Here is a 6,447-nt window from a genome sequence, read left to right on the forward strand (position 1 = left end):
CACACACACACACCCGGTGTGAGTTTTAAGCCACTGGGACGTGAACCACGGTCGACTACGTGGGAGTCCAGCGACATAGTCATTATGCTAACTGCTGGTTTCCTTCTTGGACTAATTCTATGTGGGGTCCTTTGTATATCTTAGGTCTGGATATTTGAAAGCCTCTCTAGGTTTGAAAGTTTTCTTCCAGGATTTCATGAAATAGATTATCGATGCCCTAATTAGTTTCTTCAACTTCCGAGATACCACTTATCCAGATGTTTGGACATCTAATGGTATCTGGTATTACTCATATATTATTCTCTTTTTGGGAGGATGGTTATTTGCTTGGTCTTTTTGGTGAATTTTTCCAGGTCAGAGGTTCTATCTTCTACTTCTGAAATTCGATCTTCTGCATGATCTAATTTGCTTTTAATACTTTCAAAGGAGGTTTTGATTCCTGTATTACAGCCTTCATCTCTAACAGTTCCATTTGATTCTTTTTTCTGGTGTATATTTCCTCTTTGCAATTGTACAAGAACTTCCTCACTTCCTGGAACTGATTGTCTCTTTCTCCTGCATCTTCTGGAATTCCTTGTCTCTCTTCTCTTGTATCTGTTAGCCCTGTTGCTATGAATATCCTAAAATCTTTATCTGACATTTCCAGGAGTTCCATTATGTTGTCTGTGGATAATGAAGAGTTGGGGAGAGATAGTTTCTTGATTTCCCATATTTCTCGTGCCTCCGTGGTAGTCATTTCTGGTCATTCGATGTATTATACAATACTTCTTGGCTTTTCGCTGGGTGTTGGGCTGGAAGCTGAGGGTACTTTTTCACTTTCTCTCTCTCTCCAGTAAGTACATATACCCTTTGACAAAAAAAAAAAAATCATAATAACTAAAAAGAGGAAATAATCATTCAAAGAGAAAAATTTTTTTATTCATAAGATATTAGCTTGCAGACCTCTATGCAATTATGTTTGAAAATCTAGAAAACATATGGATCATTTCTGGGTAATACAAATTACCAAAATTGATCTCATTAGAGAGAGAAAGCTTAAGCTGAACAATTTCTTCCAAAGAAATAAATGTATGGGAACCAGCAGATGGCATAATGGTTAAGTCGCTGGACTGCCGTGTATCAGACTGCAGTTTGAGACCCAAACTTGGTGACTTAAAATTTATGCCAAACACCTTTGTGTGTGTGTGTGTGTGTGTGTATGTGTGTGTGTGTGTGTGTGTGTGTGTACCAAAAATCCCTAGAGGAGAATAGGAGAGAAAAGATTGCAGTGTGGTCATCCCTGGTTGGGGGGTGGGGGGTGATTTCTCACTTTCTGTCTCTGTCTCTCCAGCAGCTCATGTGTCCTGGAGCCAAAACCTCACAAGAACAAGAAGGAGAAGGAGAAGAAAAGAAATTAAAGAAATTTATGAAAGAACAAGCAAGGGCTGAGGTAGTTTCACAGGTTATTGTTACCAAAAGATCAGATAGTAATAATGTCCATATATTATTTCAAAGCATTGAAGATAGACTAAAGTCACTTTATTCTCTAAAGAAAAAAGGCAGAATATTGATCATTGTATTTCAAAGAAAACACAAAAATGAATATTACAAACCAGTATTACTTAAGAATATCAATCTAAAAGCACTAAATACAGTGTGAGCCCACATGATCTAAAACCACAGCAAGAAACTAATAAACCATGAACAAGTAGGATTTATTTCAGAAATGCACAATGTATCCCACAGTATCCAATCCATTAATACAATAGCCAGGTTATTAAGAGATATGAGGGGGAAATGTATTTGGTTATCTTTATAAATACTGAAAAAAAATAAAATTCAATACTCCAGCCTAGCTGTGTCAGTACAGATGCATGATGTTAGAAACCCAGGTACAGTTCCCAGGTTCACATAAACATTGATCCTGGCTGGCTGAAAACTCAAGGGGCGGGGGGCAATCACAGTGTGGCAAAACCCTGTGTGCATCCCTGTTTTGTTTTTTTTTTTCTTTCTCTTTCTCAAGAAATAAACTTTTGGAAACCAGCAGTTAGCATAATGGCTATGTCACTGGACTCCCACGTAGTCGACCGCGGTTCGCGTCCCAGAGCTGGTGGCTTAAAACTCACGCCGGGTGCGTGTGTGTGTGTGCCCAAGATCCTGAGAGGAGAATGGAGGAGAAGGGATTGTGGCATGGCCATCCCCCCTGGGGGTTGATTTCTCGCTTTCTGTCTCTCTGTCTCTCTCTGTATGTCTGGCGAGCACACGTACCCTATAGCAAAAACCTCTCAAAAAAAAAAAGAAAGAAAGAAAGAAACTTTTTTTAAATTTATTTATTTATTTATTTATTTGCTATATGGAGCATGTACTTGCCAAAGAGAGACACAGAGAGAGAGAAAATGAGAAATCAGCCTCCCCAGGGGTGTGACCATGCCACAGTCCCTTTTCCTCTGGGATTTTGGGCATGTAGTCACACATACCTGGCGTGATTTTTCAAGCCACTGGGTCTAAGACTCGAACCACACAGTTGGCCATGGTGGATCCAGCTGCCTTTACCTCCACACCACCAGCTGGCCCAAGAAATAAACTTTTAAAAATTCAACACTTACTATTATGACAAGAAAATTTACTCCAGAGAATAAAATCTGATAAGTATTTTTCTTAACTGCCTAAACTACTTAAGCTTTAAAGTATCTAACATAATTTGGAATCTTACTTGAGGGATTTCCACTAAAATCAAGAACACATAAGAATGTAAAATATTTCACTGTTTAACTTTGTGCTAGAGTACAAGGCAAATGAACAAAAGAAATAAATCGGAGGCATTAGAATTGTTAAAGAGAGGTAAAACTATCTCTACATGTGGATGATATCATAGTAAAAAGTAAAATACCTAGAAATTCAAAGATAAAAGTGGCTAATATGGGAAGTTTTAAAAAGAGCAATAAGGTAGGGAAAAAAATAAAGGGCATCAAAATAGAAAAGGATGAAGTTAAATTGTCCCTGCTTGAAGATGATATGATTTTATATATAAAAAAAACTCTAAAGATTCCACACAATAAAACTCTTATAACTAAGAAATACATTCAGTAAAGTTGCAGGCATACAAAAATTGTTAGTACTTTTATTCACTAACAATGAATGACTGAAAAAGGAATCAAAAAAGTAATCCCATTGGAATAGCTACAAAGAAAATAAAATATCTAGGAATAAATTTAATTAAGGGGTTGAAAGATCTCCACAATGAAAACTTTAAACCACTGATGAAATAAGTTGAGCATATATACACACAAAACGGGAAAAATATCCATGTACATTGGTTGGAAAAATCAATATTATTAAAAAAAAAAGTAAAAGAGTAATCTACAGATTCAATGTGATATTTATCAAAATACCAATGACATTCTTCACAGATATAGAAAAAATATCAAAAAATTTGTATGGAATCAGGCCAGCAGATGGGAACTGGGAAAACTGGACATCCTTATGAAGAAGGAAGCTACACCTTTATCTCTCATCATATACAAAAATCACTTCAAATGGATTAAAGAGTCTAACATAAAACCAGAAACTATGAAGCTACTAGAAAAAAACATAAGGGAAACATTTTAGGGTACTAGTACTATCAGAGTTGATAAATAAAACCTCTAAAACACAGACAATAAAAGCAAAAGTAGATTAAAAAAAAATCCTCTACACAGCAAACAAAACAATCAACCAAAAATATATAAGAAGCTGAAACAACTCAATAGCAAAAACAAACAAACAAACAAACAAAAATAATCCCATTGGCAAAAGATGTGAAGAAACAGTTCTCAAATGAAGACATACAAATAACCAGTAAGTATATGGGTAAAATGCACAATATTACTAATCATAAATGAAATGCTGATCAAAACTACAATAAACCTCTTTTTGTTCCTAGTGCAACCATGGCCCATGGTCCTAAGATGCATCTGAAGCAAGTAGCAGCTCCAAAGTTATGGATGCTGGATAAATTGACCAATGTATTTGATCCTCATCCATTCACAGGTCTCCACAAGCTGAGAGAATGTCTTCCTCTCATCATTTTTCTAAGGAACAGACTGAAGTCTGTCTTAACAGGAGATGAAGCAAAGAAGATCTGCATGCAGTGGTTTATGAAGATTGATGGCAAAGCCCATGCAGACATAACCTACCTTCTGGTTTTATGGATGTCATCGGCATTGACAAGACCAGAAAGAATTTCTATTGAACCTATGATACACGAATCACTTCATTATCCATCATATTACACCTGAGGAAGCCAAGTACAAGTTGTGTGAAGTGAGAAAGTTCTTTTTTGGGCACAAAAAGAATCTTTCATCAAGTAATGCTCACACCATCCGCCACCCAGATCTTCTCATCAAGGTGAACGGCACCATTCAGATTGATTTGGAGACCAGCAAGACTACTTATTTCATCAAGTTTGACAGTGGTAACCTGTGTACGGTGACTGGAGGTGCTCATTTGGGAAGAATTGGTATGATCATACCAACAGAGAGAGATAGCTTAGCTCTTTCTATGTGGTTCACATGAAAGATGTCAATGGCAACATCTTTGCCACTCAACTCTCCAACACTTTTGTTACCCACAAAGGCAACAAGGCATGGATTTCTTATCCCTAAGGAAAGGGTATCTGCCTCACCATTGCTGAAGAGAGAGACAAGAGACTGGAAGACAACAGAGCAATGGGTGAAATGGTCTCTAGATGTTATATTGGAGAGGTCTGCATGCTTAACAAAAGATGATACAGCATGATTAAAATACACACACACAAAGATATTATCTCACCCTAGTTAGAATAGCTATTATAAAAAAAAAAAATCCTGCTGGTGTGGATGCACAGAAAGAGGCACTGTTTTACACTGTTGGAGGAAATGCAAATTAATACAGCCATTATAAAAAACAGTATGGAGGGTCCTCAAAAAATTAAAAATAGAACTTCTGATGATCTAGCCATCCTACTACTAGGCATGTATCCAAAGGAAAGTAAATTGATATGTTGTAAAAATACCAGCACTCAATGTTTACTGCAGCACTATTCACAAAAGCCAAGAGATAAAGCAATCTAAGTGCCCATCAACTGATGAATGGATAAAGAAAATGTAGTATATATACAATGAAATACTACTCAGTCATTAAAAGGGACAGAGATCTGTTTACAGGAACAGAAGGTTCTAGGTCTGTGAACTGGTGGAAACCTTTAAAAGGTACCTTTGACAAACGGAAGGAGAGACTGAGTATGACCTAGCATGAGATGAAAAACTCTAGGGGACCACAGTTTTGGGGTGTAAAGTTTATAATTTCATTGGCTTTACTTCCAGGAGCCCCACCAGTTTCTTATAGACAAGATCCAAAAAGATATCTTCATTGGATCTACCAGGGGATAGTAAAGAGTGACAGTTAAAAAATGCAAAAATACACCAGAGATTTCTCCATTAATAAAAGCTTATTTTCCAGAGGAATATATATTGTCAAAGCCATGACAGGAACTTTGTTGTTTCTGTGATAACCTGATGAGGTTCCTAAAAGTGAAACTTTTTTCCCACTCCAATCCTACCTACTGCCTCACCTAGAGAAGTGTCTGTGTGTTTCGGTTATAAAGTGCTCAGCCACAGTGGCACAAAGGAAGGTGCCAGTACTCAATGACAGAGGCTACCTGAGAGGCCTGTCTTTAGTCCAGCCCGGCCTAAGCAGGTCAGGTACAGGGGTGCGTGCTGATACTCCTAGCCAACCAGGAGGCTGGGCAGGAGGATCATGGTATGATAAAAACTGTCAAAACTACCCATATCTTGCTTCTCCCTTTTTATTTTCTCCCACATATGCATCCTCTCTTCCATTAAAGAAAAAAAATTGAAAGGTGTCCAGAATTAGAGAAGATATATTGGGAATGCTGTAGCTGGAGAAGGGAGCAGGGAACAAGGAGATGAAAGAGGAGAGGAGAAGGTTCCACATGGCTACAGTGAACTAGATTTTTAAGGGAATGAAGATTTTCTACTAATAATTCAGTCTCCAACAAATGAGCTAGCGGCAGAAGAAGCCACGGGCCTTCAGGAGAAGGTTCCACATGGCTACAGTGAACTAGATTTTTAAGAGAATGAAGATTTTCTACTAATAATTCAGCCTCCAACAAACGAGCTAGTGGTAGGGAGCCCCTCCCCCCTGCATCCCCAACCTTCTCTCTCTGTCTCTCGGTTCCTGTCTCTCCCTGCTTCTATCTTCCCTTTTTTTGGTAATTTTTCCTTTTTTGCTCTTTTTTTTAAAAAAAAGCACAGTTTTTCTCTGGCTCTTAGCTCCACTTTTTTTCTTGTTAATTTTCGCTCTGCTCCTCCCATCCAGGAAGAAGAAGCCACGGGCCTTCAGGAGAAGGTTCCACATGGCTACAGTGGACTAGATTTTTTAAGGGAATGAAGATTTTCTACTAATAATTCAGCATTCAACCAATGAGCT

The 6,447-nt window shown here is 37.8% G+C and overlaps 1 pseudogene; it reads left to right on the top strand.

Annotated features, from left to right (window-relative positions):
* The first annotated feature begins 3,908 nt into the window (after positions 1-3,908).
* LOC102493096 (40S ribosomal protein S4, X isoform-like) lies at positions 3,909-4,745 on the top strand (annotated as a pseudogene).
* The last annotated feature ends 1,702 nt before the right edge of the window (positions 4,746-6,447 follow it).

The sequence above is a fragment of the Tupaia chinensis genome, unplaced genomic scaffold, assembly GCF_000334495.1.
Source record: "Tupaia chinensis unplaced genomic scaffold, TupChi_1.0 Scaffold000212_1, whole genome shotgun sequence".
Lineage (NCBI taxonomy): Eukaryota > Metazoa > Chordata > Mammalia > Scandentia > Tupaiidae > Tupaia > Tupaia belangeri.